General features: G+C 43.2%; 1 protein-coding gene across 2 annotated transcripts in view; it reads left to right on the top strand.

Moving 5' to 3' along the window:
* Positions 1 to 21519, top strand: part of LOC110533613 (delta-sarcoglycan) — a 271937-nt gene that overhangs the window by 144643 nt on the left and 105775 nt on the right. The window contains exon 1 of one of the 2 annotated variants that reach the window (XM_021618006.3): positions 7078 to 7476. The exons of the other annotated variant lie outside the window; for it this stretch is intronic. The gene's annotated coding sequence lies outside the window, so the exon portion shown is untranslated. Of the gene's footprint in view, positions 1 to 7077; positions 7477 to 21519 lie in introns of those variants that run through there. 2 annotated transcript variants of the gene reach the window in all.

Genomic DNA, 21519 nt, shown 5'->3' with positions numbered 1-21519 from the left:
GTGTCCTTCATTTTCAGCTTATTATACCAGTTAAATGACTCACCCACATAAGTTTACCTGGATGCACATGTATTAGCTTAGAAGTTTTTTTAATTGTTTGGGCTAGTGGCTTCTAGCACCAGAGCACATGGTACTTGGTAAAAGCCTGAAATACAGACCTCCCATGTAATAATTAATATAACTCTGTGTTCATTGAGCAGCTTTGCTGCAAGCGCTAGGCAGTGGAGACCAACTTTAGGACTGTACAATTTGCGGCAGATGCAAGCGGTGACTCTACTTCTGTCGACAGCATAATTTTCCCCTGACCGCTGGGACACTTTTTGGGGCTATGAACCCAGTGTGAACCGGCAGAGTTCGCCCATTGGTTGTTTGCGTCACGTCACCTTAGCTGAGGAACGGACCTAAACACTGTGAAGCAGGATGTGACGTCCCTCTGGTGTTACCTCTCCATGTCAAAGTTTCCAATATAAAATATCTAGAATCATCTTCACCTTAGCCATTCATCACTTAACCATTGTTAACACAAAACTGACCTTAGTATTTGGCAGCAATGCCATATGACTGGTGATACTGCTCTGGGTAGGTCTTGTTAGTATGCACTGATTTAGGATCAGTGGACCCTCCCCCAAATCCAAACTTTCACCACTGTGACAAAATGTCTACCAAGCTGACATTAGATCAGTGTCTTGGGGGAAATTAATCCTACTCTGGTTACTGGAGTGAAGAGGAAGCGCAGTATCATTTATGTCTAATAACACTGCTATTCTGGCAGGCCACTATGATTATTCACCCTGCCCCATCTCTATGTAATTCCTCTCTAGTTCCAAAGCACACTAGTACTAAATGCCCATCAATAGCCTTTTACACATCCACACGTCCAAACAAAAGTGAGCAATAGTTTGATTATAGCAGCAGAAACATGTTTGTATTTTTTATGACAATGCTGGGAAGACCTGCCTGAGAGGTAACATATGATTTATTTTAATTTGCCTACAGTGGGTGTCAAAGCTGTGCAGTCTGAAAGTGTTGCAAAAGCTCAAATGGGCGATGAGACGCTAGGAGAATAGCGCCGACTTAAAAAATGTACCAGACATCTATTCAATACTTTCTATTCTGGACACAATGCATAATTGATTTGCTGATAATGCCCAAGAAGCATCTTTTCAGCACTGTGTTGTGCTATCTCTATTTGTGTGTTATTATATTGTGGAACCGGTGGGGTAGTTCCTCTAAAGGTACACTTGTTCTCAAACAGGGATAATGTAAACTCCGTTATCACCAGTGTTTCTGCATATACTGCACATTTAAAAGCAAGGTCTAATGTGTCACATTAAAATTGCATGTGGTAAAATTTCACTTTTTCCTGGGCACCACAAAATGGGCATAGAAGTTAGAAAGAGTGACAGTGCAGGAATCCTCTTACATGCATTGCATAGGCTGCCGTAAGTGACAGACTCAATGATTGTCAGTGATTCCAGCACTTTCTCAGTTATTTCAATGCTCAACTTTCAGTGATGTAAAAATGCATGTATCATCTGAAAGAGCAGTAGAGTTAAAAGAGAACAGGGAAAATATCTCACCGTTTAAGAAGTGTCAGGCTGTAAAGAAGTGATTCTATATCTAAGTTTCATAGACTCAATTGCTATGTAGGACTTTTCCCAGCAAGTACTTTGCATCAAGTGAGTGTGCTGTCATGTTTAATAAAAACACTAACTTACCCTGACACATATTCCTATGAATACCCAATTTTGAGTACTTACTTTGTTACTTCTTGTAGCTGCATCCTCCCCCAATTCTCTTGAAAAAGTTTACAGGTATTTTGCTCAATCTAACAATTCTCAATTTACATCAACAACATAGCTCAGGCAGTAGGATGATACAGTCTTATACTCAGCTGGCCCCTCCCCGGATTTTGTGCTAAACGCTCTACAACAAAGCTTTCTTAGTGTCCAACAAGCTTCCTCTCCCCTTAACCTTGTTCTGAACACCTCCAACACAAAGGTCATGTGGTTTGGTAAGAAGAATGCCCCTCTCCTCACAGGTGTGATTACTACTAATAAAATGAGCCCTTAATTGATCATTTCCAAATCTAAGTGGAGTAATGGTAGAACGTCACCACGAAAATAGCTCCAGGTGAGAAGTGATCAAGTTGTGAGAGTCTGTCTATCAGAGCCTGGTCTATTTGCAGGTCACTCAAAAGAGGTGACTTTCAATCCCCAGCAATTACTCCAGTAAATGAATCAAACGCTGTGAGTGATCATAACCAACAGTAGAGCCAAAGCGCCTGCAGGACAAGTGTTGAAGAAACCTAGCTAGTTAACTTAACTAGCTAGCCTAGTTAGCTTAGCTGGCTAGCCTGGATGGTTAACTAGCTAGTTTAGCTATAAACAGGAAGATTGGTTGGAATGTAATAATGGTCTGTCACTTGATTCCAATAGTCAGCTAATCAAATCAAATCAAATGTTATGTGACATGCGCCGAATACAACAAGTGTAGACCTTACAGTTAAATGCTTTCTTACAAGCCCTTAACAATGCTTTAAGTTTTAAGTAAAAAATTGAATATAGAAAATAAAAGTAACAAATAATTAAACACTGGTACTGGTACCCCCTCTACTGGTACAGGGGGTACCAGTACAGAGTCAATGTGCAGGGGCGCCGGTTAGTCAAGGTAATTGAGGTAATATGTACATGTAGGTAGAGTTAAAGTGACTATGCATAGATTATAAACAGAGAGAAGCAGCAGCATAAAAGAGGGGTCTGGGTAGCCATTTGATTAGCTGTTCAGGAGTCGTATGGCTTGGGGGCTAGAACCGGCCTTTTGGACCGAGACTTGGCGCTATGGTGCCAATTGCCGTGCGGTAGCAGAGAGAACAGTCTATGACTAGGGTGGCTGGAGTCTTTGACAATTTTTAGGGCCTTTCTCTGACATAACCTGGTATAGAGGTCCTGGATGGCAGAAAGCTTGGCCCCAGTGATGTACTGGGCCGTAAGCACTACCCTCTGTAGTGCCCTGCGGTCGGAGGCCGAGCAGTTGCCATACCAGGTGGTGATACTCTCAATGGTGCAGCTGTAGAACATTTTGAGGATCTGAGGACCCATGACAAATCTTTTCAGTTTCCCGAGGGACAATATAGGCTTTGTCGTGCCCTCTTCACGACTGTCTTAGTGTTTTTGGACCATGACCATTTGTTGGTGATGTGGACACCAAGGAATTTGAAGCTCTCAACTGTTCCACTACAGCCTGTCGATGAGAATGGGGGTGTGCTCGGCCCTCCTTTTCCTGTAGTCCACAATCATCTCCTTTGTCTTGGTCACTTTTAGGGAGAGGTTGTTGTCCTGGCACCACACGGCCAGGTCTCTGACCTCCTCCTTATAGTCTGTCACATAGTTGTCGGTGATCAGGCCTACCACCATTGTGTCATTGGCAAACTTAATGATGGTGTTGGAATCGTGCCTGGCCATCCACTCATGACTGAACAGGGAATACAGGAGGGTACTGAGCACACACCACTGAGGGCCCCCGTGTAGAGGATCAGCGTAGCGGATGTGTTGTTCCCTACCCTCACCACCTGGGGGCGGACCGTCAGGAAGTCCAGGATTCAGTTGCAGAGGGAGGTGTTTAGTCCCAGGGTCCTTAGCTTAGTGATGAGCTTTGAGGGTACTATGGTGTTAAACACTGTGCTGTAGTCAATGAATAGCATTCTCACATATAGGTGTTCCTTTTGTCCAGGTAGAAAAAGGCAGTGTTGAGTGCAACAGAGATTGCATAATCTGAAGATCTGTTGGGGCAGTATGCAAATTGGAGTGGGTCTAGGGTTTCTGGGATAATGGTGATGATGTGAGCCATGGCCGGCCTTTCAAAGCACTTCCTGGCTACGGACGTGAGTGCTACGGGTCGGTAGTCATTTAGGCAGGTTAATTTTGACCTGTTTAAAGGTCTTACTCGGCTACGGAGAGTGTGATCACACAGTCATCCGGAACAGCTGGTGTTCTCATGAATTTTTCAGTGTTACTTGTCTCGAAGAGAGCATAGAAGTAATTTTTCAAATCAATTAAAATTTAATTGGTCACATACACATGATTAGCATATGTTAATGCAATTGTAGCGAATTGCTTTTGCTTCTAGTTCCGACAGTGCAGTAATATCTAGCAAGTAATCTAACAATTCACCAACTACCTAATACACACAAATCTAAATGGATGGAATGAGAACATGTAGATATAAAAATATGGATGAGCGGTGGCCGAGCAACATAGGCAAGGTGCAATAGATGGTATAAGGTACAATATGTACATATGAGATGAGTAATGTAAGATATGTTAACATTATTAAAGTGGCATTATAAAGTGACTAGTGATCCATTTATTAAAGTGGCCAGTGATATGTAAGCAGCAGCCTCTCTGAGTTAGTGATGTTTAGCAGTCTGATGGCCTTGAGATATAAGCTGTTTTTCAGTCTCTCGGTCCCAGCTTTGATGCACCTGTACTGAACTCGCCTTCTGGATGGTAGCGGGCTGAACAGAAAGTGGCTCGGGTGGTTGTTGTCCTTGATGATCTTTTTGGCCTTTTTAAGACATCGGGTGCTGTAGGTGTCTTAGAGGGCAGGTAGTTTGCCCCCGGTGATACATTGTGTAGACTGCACCACCCTACAGAGAGCCCTGCAGTTGAGGGCGGTGCAGTTGCCGTACCAGGCGATGATACAGCCGACAGGATGCTCCCAATTATGCATCTGTACAAGTTTGTCAAGGTTTTAGGTGACAAGCCAAATTTCTTAAGCCTCCTAAGGTTGAAGAGGCGTTGTTGCGCCTTCTTCACCACACTGTTTGTGTGGGTGGACCATTTCAGTTTGTCTGTGATGTGTACCCGAGGAACTTAATACTTTCCGCCTTCTCCACTACTGTCCCTTCGATGTGGGTGGGAGTGTGCTCTGCTGTTTCCTGAAGTCCACGATCATCTCCTTTCTTTAGCTTGTCTGGTAGGTTTGTGTCATTGGGAAACTCACGAATGTGCTTCCCTTTGTAGTCTGTAATAGTTTGCAATGAGCAAATGAGCGTCGGAGCTGGTGTAGTACGATTCAATCTTAGTCCTGTATTGACGCTTTGCCTGTTTGATGGTTCGTCGGAGGGTATAGCGGGATTTCTTATAAGCTTCCGGGCTAGAGTCCTTGAAAGTGGCAGCTCTAACCTTTAGCTCAGTGTGGAGGTTGCCTGTAATCCATGGCTTCTGATTGGGGTATGTACGTACGGTCACTGTGGGGACGATGTCATCGATGCACTTATTGATGAAGCCAGTGTACTCCTCAATACCATCGGAAGAATCCCGGAACATATTCCAGTCTGTGCTAGCAAAACAGTCCTGTAGTTTAGTATCTGCTTCATCTGACCACTTTCTTATTGACTGAGTCACTGGTGCTTCCTACTTTAGTTTTTGATTGTATTAGGAAGAACAGATTTGAGTTTCCCTGCATTAAAGTCCCCGGCCACTAGGAGCGCCGCCTCTGCATGAGCCTTTTCCAGTTTGCTTCTGGCAGTATACAGCTCATTGAGTGCGGTCTTAGTTCACTTAGTTAATCTTTTGACATGTTCTGTTCATGTAATACAGTATCTCTATGATCAGACAATTATCTATGCGTTCAATATTGTTATTAAGTGACCCATAATACGATCTTTGATGACTTGTGAAATCTTACTCATAATGGTGTTACAAATAATCAGGGAATTAAGGGCCTATATTTCAGAAATAGAGCAGGTGTTTGGAAAGGAGAGAGAGCAGTGAATGTTGTTGGTGGAAGAATGAATTGTCGTATATTTATTCATGATGACATCTGTGTCACAATCCACATTTTCTAAGGCTGCTTGTGTTTGGACCAGCTCTAAATCCTGTCGATGGAATATCACTCTAATTGGTAGTTTTGAAACCCATATCAAAATAAAAAATGAGCCCTGGAAGGATTCACTGTCAATTCTAGCCTGGATATTCATATAACAGGTTGGGGAATTGTCTCAGAGGTGAGATTCACACAACAACACAACAAAGCCAAGAGTAAGCCAAAGCTTTAACCTTCCTGAAATTCACAAATGCTCTTGTTTTGATGTTCTATCTCTCCTACATAAAAAAAGGTTTCAAAAGTGTTCTTTGACTGTCCCCATGGGATAACCCTTTTGGTTCCAGGTAGAACCCTTTTTGGTTCCATGTAAACCAAATGGGTACTACCTGGAACCAAAAAGGGTTATTCAAAGGGTTCTTCTATCGGGACAGCCGAAGAACCCTTTTAGGTTCTAGATGGGACCTTTTTTTCAAAGATTGTATTCCTCTTCACAGCTTCTTCTTGGAATCTTTAAACATTTCTTTAAAACAGCAATGATAACTCCCCAGATGTACTGTATTAAAACTGTAGGCTACATCTCCACATGCAAGTCAAGTAGCTCAGGAGCATTGTGTCTCGTGCTGCTGGCTTATTAGGGATTTCCCTTTATCGATAAAAAAATCATGAACCCAAGCAGCTGAAGCTCCACACCACCACCAACAACAACACCATACGTTCCCTGGTGTCTCTGGGCTGTCTTCACTGACCACTTATTAAGATGCTGGATGGGCCGTGCCTGTTAAACAATGATTACTATTATTCATCAGCTCTGACCACGCTGTGGCTGGGAGGGGGAGTAAAAGAAAGTGCTGTGTAGGAGAACCTTTGTGGTTATTTCCTCCCTTGCTTGTTGGACTGGCAGGCCACAGCATATTAAGTGGAGGAGGGGAATGTTTTTTTCCTTCTATTTTTACAGTCCTTCTTTTCTTTCAGAGATACCCCCCCATACCCCCTCCCACCCTCCAAAAGACACATGCAACACATACATACAAACACACCCATACACGCACCCACCCACGCACGCACACACACACACACACACACACACACACACACACACACACACACACACACACACACACACACACACACACACACACACACACACACACACACACACACACACACACACACACACACACACACACACACATCGTCAGACAGCCCTGCCTGTAACTTCCCACATGTGTCTGGGCTTCTAAATCTGGCTGGTGACCAGAAGGCTGTAACTCAGCACTAGAAGCCAGTGTGGTGCAGAATCTCCAGTCCCCACCAGTAGCACAGCAGAGCGGAGTAGAGTAGCCTCCAACTTAACCTAACATAGCAGGCGTAAAAAGAGCCTCCAATGAGATGGCTGGGATAACAGAGTGCGCGTAGTGTCCAGGAAATACCTCACGAATTGGGCAGGGACTTGGCCCTGTGTGTTATTGGAAAAGCTGACAAGGGGGCTGCCTGGAGTCTGTCAGAGGAGGCCTCATGCAACTTTTTAAGAGGAGCTCAATCTCCTTTTATCTGCCTGACACTCCCTGACTTAGTGAGAGCTCACTGAGAGCCCTGAGAGAGAAAGAGAGAGAGATAAAGGAGAAGGAGAGCAAGACAGAGGGAGAGGTAAGTTAAGTTTTCGCTCAGTTCCTGTCCTTTGTTTTAGGGGGACATTTAAGTTTCCAACTCATAACTGTTGACTGGTGGGAGGGGGAGTATGCATGGAGAAAGAAGCCTGTTCTTTACTTAAAACACTATTGCCTCATTGTTCTGAAGAAACTAAAGACATTTTGCCTTTATCTTTTGAAAATAGTATTTTTAGTTTAGTCTCAGTAGCTCTGTCTTTTGCTTCAGGTTTTTCCCGACGTTCACAAAAGTATATTTTAGAACCGCTGTTTACGGAGACCTCTGGACTGAGGCTGGAAATTAATGTATTGCCAGGAGAAGTTACGAAGGTGGAAAGCCACAACTATTTAATAAAAATGAATTGCAAAAAATATTTCCAAGGGTGTTGATCTGTAAACCTCGGGGCTGCTAGCGAGTGAACGCTGGGGCTGACCGGCCCACTTCCCCATATCAGTCCTGTCGGCATCACATTTGGTTTCAATTACTTTGCCCCTCTGGGATACGTGTTGCTATAAATAAGTAACAACGCACTTACTGTGGAAAGAGTTCAGACAGCAGCAGCCTTACTGTTCTGGGGGCCTATTGAGAGGGGCTGCATGCTTTATATTGACTAGTTTCAGCAGGGTAGGAGGGGGTAGTGGCTACTGGTATGTCTATGTATAGCCTATGTGTATTGGCAGAGTTAGGAGGGGTGGACTTTGGCAAAACTCTTCCCAAAATAGTGTTGTGAACAACAGCTGCTGTGTGTCCATGGGGACAGTACTAAACCCTGATATAGCAGTAAGGATCCAAGCAGGTGTTAAGGATCCAAGCAGGTGTTAAGTGTTTATTCGCGTTGTTGATATTTCCTGTGACCTCGTGAGTCATAAGCAGAGGGGCCGGTGTTAGGAATCCATGAGGAGGCAGGATATGTAGATATTTTCTCAGAGAGAGAAAAACACAGTAAACTGAGATGACAGAGATGGGGACATTACTGTTATTCATTCTGTATAAAGCCACTGAATAAAAGCACCCACATATTCCTACTGGACACACTCTCACAATATATCACTCTCTTTGAACATCCATACACATGTGAACACCCATTTTTGGCTCTCACATGTACAGTACTGGCATGTATTGTATGTACTGTATGTACATTCACACATGCACAGTATTTCCTTAATGTGCAGTGTCAGCTGTTCATTGCAAACTCTATTGTGCATTTTACTGTGCATTCCTGCATTTCTGTGAGCAAACAAGCCAAATAGAAGGTGTCCATTCCTCTGCATCAGATGTGAAAGGAAGGCCTATGAGATTCAACAGCTCCTTTCCAGTCTGCCCCAGAGACGGAGTTTACTGAAAATGTCTGAGTTTTTCTCACAAGGATCTATGCCAAGGCTCAGTATATAACACAGACACACTTCAAAAGGAGAGCTCGTTCTCATCTGCTTAAAATCTAGCTCGACTGTGCAGTGATATTCTCTGCTCACTGGAAACCAGAGTGCGAGAGAGAGAGAGATGAGAAAAGATAGAGACTGAGAGGGAGAGGAGAGAGAGGGAAAAGTGAGAGAGAGATTGAGAGGGAGAGGAGAGAGAGGGAGAGATGCAGAGTGATAATGTACGGATTAGGCTTTTGAATAGGAGCCACTTGATCAGTGGTGTATTTTGTTTTTAGGTTAGGGAGCAAAAATGTAAAAAAGAATTGTACCAACAGATGTAGCCAATTGAATAGCCTAGCATTATAGCTTATTATCACGGCTCAGGCTGAGACCCAGATGCAGACACAGGAGGCAGTTAGTACGAGTCTCAGAGTTTATTACAGTACAATGGGCAGGCAATCGGTAGGTCAAGGCAGGAACAGAGTCGTATTCCAAATCAGTCAGGCAGGTGCAAGATCAGGGACAGGCAGAAAGGTCAGAACTGGAAGTCTAGGAAAAACAAAAACTAAAGCACAGGACAACACGGTAACACGCTGGTAGGACTAGATGGGACAAGACGAACTGGCAACAGGCAAGCAGAAAACGCAGGTCCAAATACACGAGGTAATGGGAGACACCAGGTGGGGGTTGGAGACAATCACAAGACAGGTGAAACAGATCAGGGTGTGACATCTGGCGTCCTACCCTGGGACAGACCTGGTTGACTGGGGTGTAGACGGCGGAAGTTCACAACGAGGGCTCGGTCCGGGATATTAATGGTGGGGACCCAACTCCGGGCCATAACCCTCCCAGTCAACCAGGTACTGGAATACACTGCCTGGAATCAGGACATAAAGGGCTGTGAGATAGGGGTTTAATTCTAGATACATGGAAAGTGGGATGTATATGGAGCGTGCGAGACAACAGAAGGCCAGCTGCAGAGGTACCTGGAGATGGTCTTGAGAAGAATGGTCCCTGCTCTCTTCCAGATATTGCGACAGCGAAAGACGAACATCTGGGCAGAAGGTATGCTGACCTCTTCCTCTTGTTCTGGGAAGAGTGAGGGCTGATATCCCAAGGAACACTCAAAAGGCAAGAGACCAGTACCAGAATATGGAAGGGTTTTCCAGGCATATTCCACCCACACGAGTTGTTGGCTCCAGGTGGTGCGATTGGTGGAGACGAGGCAACAAAGAGTCGTCTCCAGGTCCTGATTGGCTCGCTCGACTGACTGCTAGACTGGGGATGAAAACTAGAGGACAGGCTGGCCGATGACCCAATGAGGGTGCAGAACGCCTTCCAGAACCGGAATGAAAACTGAGGACCACGATCGGACCATGTTGACCGGAAGTCCATGGATCCGGAAGATGTGCTGCACCATGAGCTGGGCCGTCTCCTTAGCTGAGGGCAACTTAAGAAGGTGCATAAAATGGGCGCCTTTGAAAAACCTATCCACCGCCGTAAGGATGGTGGTGTTGCCATCTGAAACAGGGAGACTCGTGATAATGTCCAAGGATATGTGGAACCATGGGTGGTGAGGAACAGGGAATGGTTGAAGAAACGACCGTGAAGCTTACTAGGGCTATAGTGCCACTAACAAAGATAACTACCCACAAAATACAAAGGAAAAAAGGCTGCCTAAGTATGATTCCCAATCAGAGCCAACGATAGACAGCTGTCCCTGATTGAGAACCATACCCGGCCAAAACATAGAAACAGAAAACATAGAAATTAAGAAACTAGAATGCCCACCGTAGTCACACCCTGGCCTACCCAAAATAGAGAATAAAAGCCTCTCTATGGCCAGGGCATGACAGATCCAAAGCTTTACCCAAGCGTTGCTGCAGCGTGGATGAGTTATTGTCTGCGTCGACTGCAGACAATGTGCATAGCAAAATGGACTCCAACCCATGATGGAACCCGTAGCTCCATCGATAAGGGGGTTATGCCTCTGGAGCCATGAAAATCTCAAAACTATGGGTACATGAGGAGACTCCAGGAGCAGAAACTGCATAGGCTCACTGTGGTTGCCTGACATTCGCAGGTTGATAGGAACCATATTGTCAGTGACTCTGCCAATAGAGCTCCCATCTGGCACTATGATATCCATCGGGTTGGAAAGAAGTTGAGTGGCGTTACCCAGATCTGACACCAGGGTAGTGTCCATAAAGCTTTCGTCGGCGCTAGAGTCAATGAGCAGTCAGATGGACTGGTCTCCCCACAACAGGGTAGCATAGAGGGAGTGACGAGTAGTGAGAGATTGGAAACTCGCCAGTGTACTCGTAACAACTGATGAGCAGGTCTTTTAATGGGCAGGTAGATAACAAACGTCCCGTTGCGCCACAAAACAGACATCTCTTGGTGGAAACAATCTAGCCCTGTCCAGTTGAATGGGCTTCAGAGGAGGTGAGTCGACAGCCCATTGTAATTTCCGAGGGATCTTAAGTGATACATCTTTCCGGATGGTCAAGGCTATGAGGGATTCAAGGTCCATGGGCAGCTCTCGGGCTGCAAGCTAATTTTTATTCTCCTGTGATAATCCATGAAGGAACGTATCAAACTGGGCTTCTGGGTTGCAGGCACTCTCAGCCGCCAACATCCAGTGAGGTTGCAGAGCGCCAAATTCAATTACAGAAATGCTCATTATAAAAATTCAGAAAACAAAACATATTTTACATAGGTTTAAAGATTAACTTCTTGTTAAACCAACCACAGTGTCATATTTATAAAATGCTTTTCGGCGAAAGCATACCTAGCCCAGAACATACCTAGCCCAGAACATAGCCCAGTTGACAAATTATTACAAACAGTAACCAGCCAAGCAGAAGCGTTACAAAACTCAGAGATAGAGATCAAATTAATCCCTTACCTTTGATGATCTTCATATGGTGGCAATCAGAAGACATTCATTTACTCAATAAATGTTCCTTTTGTTCGATAAAGTCTCTTTATATCCAAAAACCTCCGTTTAGTTAGTGCGTTTTCTTCAGTAATCCACAGGCTCAAACTCAGTCAAAACAATCAGACAAAAAATCCAAATTGGATCCGTAAAGTTCATAGAAACATGTCAAACGATTTTTATATTCAATCCTCAGGTTGTTTTTTTAGCCTAAATGATCTATAATATTTCAACCGGACAATAACGTTGTTAATATGAAAGGTAAACAAGAAATGCACATGCATTAAGGGGCTTTTATACAATTACAATGCAGGGTTAATAACAATAACTGTTTTAAAATGTATATGTTTATTAAGTAGTCTTTCTTGTCTCAGAGCAGTGCGAAACGGTGCTGAAATAGTTTCCCCACGCATGGGTAGACTATTGCTTGTTGGAGCATTTTCACACAGTAGCCGGGCTATAAAACTAATTGTTGAATAACAGATCAGCTCTCGGAACTCATTAACACACGTTACTGTGTGTGTTTTGATATTTTCTCTCACTCTTTCTCTCTCTCTCACACACACACACCTGCTGTCTTGACCTCTGAATGCTCGGCTTTGAAAAGCCAGCTAACATTTACTCCTACACTCTAAAAAGAAAAGGTTCCTGGAGTATCCTTTAGGTGCTCTTCAAATTGAAACTGTGGGGGAACCACTATATGTTCTTTGAAGATCCCTTGATAAAGGTTATTCAAAGCACCCCTTATAAAGGTTCCCTTGAAGTACCCTTTGGGGTAAAACATTTTAACTCCCTATTCACCCTCCCTCCATCATAAAAAATATTTTAATAATAAAAATATTGACTTAAATAATTCATTGTTTATTTAGTGGCAGCACAAATGTGAATTAATATTTACAAAACAATTTACTAAACAAAACACATGACATTATGTAACCTTTATTTAACTAGGTAAGTCTGTTAAGAACAAATTCTTATTTACAATGATGGCCTACCCTGGCAAAACCCAGATGGCGCTGGGCCAATTGTGGCCGCCCTATGGGACTCCCAATCACAGCGAATGTGATATAGCCTGGTTTCGCACCAGGGACTGTAGTGATGCCTCTTGTACTGAGATGTGCAAGAGGCATCACTGTTGGCTACTGTAGGCTACATAACGAGAAAATATGGAAAAATAAATAAATAATGAAAAGTTAATTATTGAAAGCATCCCGTGTCGGCTCGAGTCCGATCATCATCAAGAGATATGCTGGACCCTATGTCAGAGAGACGTTTTTGGGACCACATCGTGTCTATTGTCCTGCTAATAGCCCTTGTGAAAATGTTTTTACATAAGGCCTCCAGGGCCGACTGAGAAGTTCCTTATTTTTCCCCCCTTCCACTCCCCCCTGCCTCATTTTATGTCATTTTAAGCGATTGGTGCGCCCTTCGTAGTGCTGAAAAGACAGCACCAGGATCGCTCAATTTTGTTAAAGAATATGAACCAACTTGTGGTGCTGCAGGATAGCTGAAGGATAGCTCGGCGCATTCGGACAGTTCAGGGACAAACAACAATAATTTGCAGTAGGCCTATAGCCTAATAGGCCTACGATTACATGGTATAGATATTTGTAGGATATAGCCTAATGTAAGGGAGAGCTTTACTGCGAGTTGGCATTTCATTGTATTCCGTATTGCGTGATTTGATTAGCTTGAACACATGGTTACAATAAACCCTATTACAGAATACATATACTGTACAACAGAAAGGTGAGCTATCAATTCATACACTAATTGTGACTTTCCACCTGGATTTGGTCTTATGTAGCAAAATTTGAAATGGTGTTTTTTACATTAGATAAATGGACTCAGAGCTACAAAATGGTATATCATACACTGCATTTCAGGAACAACGGGAAAGTAATTCTGCTTTGAAAGTTGATCAACATGTAAACTCACTTTTGAGAAAATCGCCTTTGAATATTTTGCTATCTATCGTTCACACCCTCACCCTAAGCTTTAGCGCTACCCATCTCGTTTCACTCTGAAAGTGCACACTTGACACTCTGGCCGGTGTTTTGTTTACCTCTGGATAACATGAAAACAGCCTAACCATCTCTGCTGGCAACAATTTCATTACGCTTTTTTGCAGACGTTTACTGACACTGGCCATATTCAACGTGTGTTGTACACACGTCACGTAACGTTAGCTAACGAGCCAGCCAGCCAATGTTAGCTAGTTAAACAAAAATGAACAGTGCCAACAATGACACAGTGCTGGGAGCTAACCAAATCATGATCAATGTTAGCCAGCTAACATTAGGCTCTATCTAGAACATCAAACGGCTCTGGGAAATGAATATTAACTTTAGCTAGGGAGCCAGCCAGCTAATCTTAGCTAGCTAGCTAACAGTACACTTTAGCTTAAGACATATAGCTAGCTAGCTAGGTAAACAAAGTGTAAGTTCACACACGTCACGTTAGCTAACGAGCCAGCCAGCTAACGTTAGCTAGTTAAACAACAATGAACAGTGCCAACAATGCCACAGTAATGGGAGCTAACCAACCATGTTCAATGTTAGCTAGCTAACATTAGGCTCTATCTAGAATATCAAACGGCTCTGGGAAATGAATAATAACTTTAGCTAGGGAGCCAGCCAGCTAATGTTAGCTAGATAGCTAACAGTACACTTTAGCTTGAAATGAAACCACTTTCTGTCATAATTAGAAATCATGTAATATCTAAAAATGTAGCTAGCTAACACTAGACTATCTTACCTGTATACATCATCGTGCATGCACGTGTCTCCCTGTCAGGAATGCCATGCCCTTAGTTTGAAGATGTAATCCGGAGACAGGTGTTTTCACCATCTCTTTAGTTATCATACTCTAATTCCACTGATTTCAAAACTTGGTCCTCCAGAAAGTGGAGAGCAACACTTACGCAGCTCCACTACACAAAACATTTTTTTTCAAGTTGAGTTCGACAGGATTACCAACACAGACTGATGAGCTTCTATGGCAGGCCAATCTGAACTCCTCTCTCGGCATGCCCAGGTAATCATAGCTAGTGGGAAGGTTGCTCACTTTTTCTGTGGCTTAACCAACAGGGCTTGTAATTTAAAAATGTATTCGTATTTACAGATGGCATATAAGTTTGTTATTAAGGTACATTAAAGTTCACATTCGAGAAGGCATTTCTGCCAATAAACACATTTTGATTAAAAAAAAACATTTTTTTATGTTCAAACGGCTCTCCTGTGAAGTCACTTGCGACATACAATTTTTTTCCGAAATGGGTAACAATTGGTGAGTTTTATGAACATCAAGGCAGACACACTGGGAACTGAGATTTTTTTCAAAATCAAAATAATTTAATTAGAATTTATCAAATTCATTTTCCAGAAATAGTTTTACCAACTCTGTGTATTCTAAAATTGAAAAAGTGAGAGAGTGCCGCTCCTCTGTGCTATGGCAGCACTACGCCCTTGCTCTTGATGCACTTAGGTTCCCTGTCAAGTTTGGCATCTTGCTGCAAAAGTAGTTCCTGCGAAAACAGCTCTCAACTACCCTCTTTTTGAACTACAGTACCAGTCAAAAGTTTGGACACACCTACTCATTCAAGGGGTTTTCTTTATTTTTACTATTTTCTACATTGTAGAATAATAGTGCAGTCATCAAAACTATGAAATAACACACATGGAATCATGTAGTAAACAAAAAACATGTTCAACAAATCAAAATATATTTTATATTTGAGATTCTTCAAAGTAGCCACCTTTAGCCTTGCACACTCTTGGCATTCTCTCAACCAGCTTTTTTATATTTTATTTTATTTAACTAGGCAAGTCAGTTAAGAACACATTCTTATTTACAATGATGGCCTAGGAACAGTGGGTTAACTTCTCTATGGTAGAGGGCGGCATTGGGAATTTTGGATGAAAAGCATGCCCAAATTAAACTGCCTGCTACTCAGCCATAAAAGCATATAATTAGTAGATTCGGATAGAAAACACTCTGAAGTTTCTAAAACTGTGTGAATGATGTCTGTGAGTGAGTATAACAGAACTCATGTGGCACGCAAAAACCTGAGAAAAAATCCAACCAGGAAGTGGGAAATCTGAGGTTTGTAGTTTTTCAACTCTTGGCCTATCGAATACAGTGTCTATGGGGTCAAATTGCACTTCCTACGGCTTCCACTAGATATCAACAGTCTTTAGAACCTTGTTTGATGCTTCTACTGTGAAGTGGGGGCGAATGAGAGGAGAATGAGTCAGGGCTCTGCCAGAGAGCCACAAGCTCAGTCTCGCGCGTTCACGTGATAGTTAGCTCTGTTCCATTGCAATTCTACAGACAAAGGAATTCTCCAGTTGGAAAATTATTTATGTTAAAAATTTATGTTAAAGATTTATGTTAAAAACATCCTAAAGATTGATTCTATACATCGTTTAACATGTTTCTACGGACTGTAACGGAACTTTTTGACTTTTAGTCTGCTGCTAGTGACCGCGCGTCATGAATTTGAATTGTGTACTAAACACGCTAACAACAAGGAGGTATTTGGACATACATGATGGATATGAGTGCATTCTGATGGGAGTGCATTCTGATGAAGATCATCAAAGGTAAGTGAATATTTATAATGCTATTTCTGACTTCTGTTGACTACACAACATGGGTTGTTTTGGTGTCTGAGCGCCGTACTCAGATTATTGCATGGTGTGCTTTTTCCGTAAAGCTTTTTTTAAATCTGACACAGCGAGAAGTGGATCTAAAATTTCATGCATAACAGTTGTATCTTTTAGCAATGTTTATTATGAGTATTTCTGTATATTGATGTGGCTCTCTGCAAAATCACCGGATGTTTTGGAACTACTGAACATAACGCGCCAATGTAAACTTTACCGTACAAAACATAAATGTATTGTGTAAAATTAAGTCCTATGAGTGTCATCTAATGAAGATCATCAAAGGTTAGTGATTAATTTGATCTATATTTCAAATTTTTGTGACTCCTCTCCTTGGCTGGAAAAATGGCTGTGTTTTTCTGTTTTTCTGGCTCTGACCTAACATAATCGTTTGATTTGGTTTACTTTGGATGGATTTACAATAGGTGTATCTTTAAAATGGTGTAAAACACATGTATGATGGAGGAATTTTAATTATGGGATTTCTGTTTTGAATTCGGCGCCCTGCAGTTTCACTGGCTGTTGACGAGGTGGGACGCTAGCATCCCACGTACCCTAGGGAGGTTAACTGCCTTGTTCAGGGGCAGAAGGAGAGATTTTTACCTTGTCAGATCAGGGATTCAATCTAGCAACATTTCGGTTACTGGCCCAACGGTCTAACCACTAGGCTACCTGCCTTCCCAGCTTCAAGAGGTAGTCACCTAGAATGTATTTCAATTAACAGGTGTGCTTTGCTAAAACTTAATTTGTGGAACTTTTTCATGTGTTTGAGCCAATCCGTTGTGTTGTGACAAGGTAGGGGTGGTATAGAGAAGATAGCCCTATTTGGTAAAAGACCAAGTCCATATTAGAGCAGTCACAAAAACCATCAAGCACTATGATGAAACTGGTTCTCATGAGGACCGCCACAGGAAAGGGAGACCCAGAGTTACCTCTGCTGTAGAGGATACGTTTATAAGAGTTAACTGCACCTCAGATTGCAGCCCAAATAAATGCTTCACAGAGTTCAAGTAACAGACATATCTCAACATTAACTGTTCAGAGGAGACAGCATGAAGCAGGCCTTCATGGTCAAATTACTGCAAGGAAACCAGGACGAAAGGACACCAACAACAAGAAGAGACTTGTTAGGGCGAAGAAACACGCGCACTGGATATTAAACCGGTGGAAATCTGTCCTTTGGTCTGATTTTTGGTTCTAACCAATTTTTAGGGCCTTCCTCTGACACCGCCTGGTGTAGAGGTCCTGGCTGGCAGGCAGCTTAACCCTAGTGATGTACTGGGCCGTACGCACTACCCTCTGTAGTGCCCTGCGGTCAGAGGCCGAGCAATTGCCATACCAGGCAGTGATGGAACCAGTCAGGATGCTCTCAATGTTGCAGCTGTAGAACCTTTTGAGGATCTGGGGACCCATGCCAAATCTTTTTAGTATCCTGAGGGGGAATAGGCTTTGTCATGCCCTCTTCACAACTGTCTTGGTGTTCGGACCATTCTAGTTTGTTGGTGATGTGGACACCAAGGAACTTGAAGCTCCCAACCTGTTCCACTACAGGCCATTGATGAGAATGGGGGTGTGCTCGGTCCTCCTTTTCCTGTAGTCCACAATCGTCTCCTTTGTCTTGGTTACATTGAGGTATAGGTTGTTATTCTGGCACCACCCGGCCAGGTCTCTGACCTCCTCCCTATAGGCTGGCTCGTCGTTGTCGGTGTTCAGGCCTACCACGGTTGTGTCGTCTGCAAACTTAATGATGGTGTTGGAGTCGTACCAGGCCATGCAGGCGTGGGTGAACAGGGAGTACAGGAGGGGACTGAGCATGCACCCCTGGGGAGCTCCAGTGTTGAGGATCAGAGTGGCACATATGTTGCTACCTACCCTCACCACCTGGGGGTGGCCCGTCAGGAAGTACAGGATCCAGTTGCAGAGGGAAGTGTTTAGTCCCAGGATCCTTAGCTTAGTGATGAGCTTTGAGGGTACTATGATGTTAAACACTGTACTATGGTGTTGAACGCTGAGCTATAGTCAATGAATAGCATTCTCACATAAGTGTTCCTTTTGTCCAGGTGGGAAAGGGCAGTGTTGAGTGCAATAGAGATTGCATCATCTGTGGATCTGTTTGGGTGGTATGCAAATTGAAGTGGGTCTAGGCTTTCTGGGATAATGGTGTTGATGTGAGCCATTACCAACCTTTCAAAGCACTTCATGGCTACGAACATGACGTGGGTCTGTAGTCATTTAGGCAGGTTGCCTTTGTGTTCTTGGGCACAGGAATTATGGTGGTCTCCTTGAAACATGTTGGTATTACAGACTCAATCAGGGACATGTTGAAAATGTCATTGAAGACACCTACCAGTTGGTCAGCACATAACCGGAGCACACGTCCTGGTAATCCGTCTGGCCCCGCAGCCTTGTGTACAGTGTCTTGCGAAAGTATTCGGCCCCCTTGAACTTTGCGACCTTTTGCCACATTTCAGGCTTCAAACATAAAGATATAAAACTGTATTTTTTTGTGAAGAATCAAAAACAAGTGGGACACAATCATTAAGTGGAACAACATTTATTGGATATTTCAAACTTTTTTAACAAATCAAAAACTGAAAAATTGGGCGTGCAAAATTATTCAGCCCCTTTACTTTCAGTGCAGCAAACTCTCTCCAAAAGTTCAGTGAGGATCTCTGAATGATCCAATGTTGACCTAAATGACTAATGATGATAAATACAATCCACCTGTGTGTAATCAAGTCTCCGTATAAATGCACCTGCACTGTGATAGTCTCAGAGGTCCGTTAAAAGCGCAGAGAGCATCATGAAGAACAAGGAACACACCAGGCAGGTCCGAGATACTGTTGTGAAGAAGTTTAAAGCCGGATTTGGATACAAAAAGATTTCCCAAGCTTTAAACATCCCAAGGAGCACTGTGCAAGCGATAACATTGAAATGGAAGGAGTATCAGACCACTGCAAATCTATCAAGACCTGGCCGTCCCTCTAAACTTTCAGCTCATACAAGGAGAAGACTGATCAGAGATGCAGCCAAGAGGCCGATGATCACTCTGGATGAACTGCAGAGATCTACAGCTGAGGTGGGAGACTCTGTCCATAGGTCAACAATCAGTCGTATATTGCACAAATCTGGCCTTTATGGAAGAGTGGCAAGAAGAAAGCCATTTCTTAAAGATATTCATAAAAAGTGTCATTTAAAGTTTGCCACAAGCCACCTGGGAGACACTCCAAACATGTGGAAGAAGGTGCTCTGGTCAGATGAAACCAAAATGTAACGTTTTGCATTGTTGCCAAAAAGTTATGTTTGGCGTAAAAGCAACACAGCTGAACACACCATCCCCACTGTCAAACATGGTGGTGGCAGCATCATGGTTTGGGCCTGCTTTTCTTCAGCAGGGACAGGGAAGATGGTTAAAATTGATGGGAAGATGGATGGAGCCAAATACAGGACCATTCTGGAAGAAAACCCGATGGAGTCTGCAAAAGACCTGAGACTGGGACGGAGATTTGTCTTCCAACAAGACAATGATCCAAAACATAAAGCAAAATCTACAATGGAATGGTAGTAAATAAACGTATCCAGGTGTTAGAATGGCCAAGTCAAAGTCCAGACCTGAATCCAATCAAGAATCTGTGGAAAGAACTGAAAACTGCTGTTCACAAATGCTCTCCATCCAACCTCACTGAGCTCGAGCTGTTTTGCAAGGAGGAATGGGAAAAAATGTCAGTCTCTCGATGTGCAAAACTGATAGAGACATACCCCAAGCGACTTACAGCTGTAATCGCAGCAAAAGGTGGCGCTACAAAGTATTAACTTAAGGGGGCTGAATAATTTTACACGCCCAATTTTTCAGTTTTTGATTTGTTAAAAAAGTTTGAAATATCCAATAAATGTCGTTCCACTTCATGATTGTGCCCCACTTGTTGTTGATTCTTCACAAAAAAATACAGTTTTATATCTTTATGTTTGAAGTCTGAAATGTGGCAAAAGGTCGCAAAGTTCAAGGGGGCCGAATACTTTCGCAAGGCACTGTATGTTGACCTATTTAAAGGTCTTACTCACGTCGTCTACGGAGAGCATGATCACACAGTCGTCCGGAACAGCTGATGCTCACATGCATGCCTCACTGTTGCTTGCCTCGATGCGAGCATAGAAGTGATTTAGCTCGGCTGGTAGGCTCGTGTCACTGGGCAGCTCGCAGCTGTGCTTCCCTTTGTAGTCTGTAATATTTTGCAAGCCCTGCCACATAAGACAAGCGTCAGAGCCGGTGTAGTGTCATTCAATCTCAGCCACGAAAGGTATAGCTGAAAACTCTCTCTCACCCTCCCTCGACCTCGAAAAACTGTTCTGTGGGCACGCTCATATGCTTCACACATCTGCCAATCAATGGTGGCCAGGAGTATTGACTCTGACCAACAGAAGCTTGTTGAGGCGTGAGGTCAACTTATAAATACCTGGACTCGCGCTTCAAAATTCTGAGGGTTGATGTGCGTAGAGATGTTTTGCGATTGCTAAGACTTGGGCGCTATGTTTTCGACTGACAGTGCATATAAATGATTTGTTTGTTAGTTGGTTAGTTAGTTAGCTAGCTAGCTATACAAACAAGTTAAATCTGCACACCTTTGAGAACAAACCATTTCGAACAGTTTACAGCTAATTATGCCAGTTAGCTAGCTAAATCAAGTTTGAGGGGGTGTGAGAGAAACATCCGCACGAGCTCAGCTATCCACACGTACGTGCGTGCAATTATTGACTGGGAACATTTTCAAGCTGTGAAAATGTTTACAACATGACGTCACAATCACAACACAATCAGAACAATTTATCAACTGTTTCACGCTGGGAAGATTTTTACATGACGTGTTGGCTTGAAATTCTGTGAGCATCTCCTCCATGGTTGCATGGAGGATTTTTTCGGTTCTCTCCCCAGATCATTAGGGCTTCATTAGGATGCACAAACTCACTGCAAAAGATAATTGGGGAGCAGCAGTCAAAAGCAATTGTCCTGAAGAGTCATTCACCCCTCTTGGCATGGGCACCAACAAATTAAATGTGAAGGTTTTATGATGAAGGCATT

This window comes from Oncorhynchus mykiss, chromosome 10 (assembly GCF_057628025.1).
Source record: "Oncorhynchus mykiss isolate SJ-2025 chromosome 10, ASM5762802v1, whole genome shotgun sequence".
Classification (NCBI taxonomy): domain Eukaryota; kingdom Metazoa; phylum Chordata; class Actinopteri; order Salmoniformes; family Salmonidae; genus Oncorhynchus; species Oncorhynchus mykiss.
Note: the sequence above shows the minus strand (reverse complement) of the source record. Positions and strands in the feature narration are given on the sequence as shown.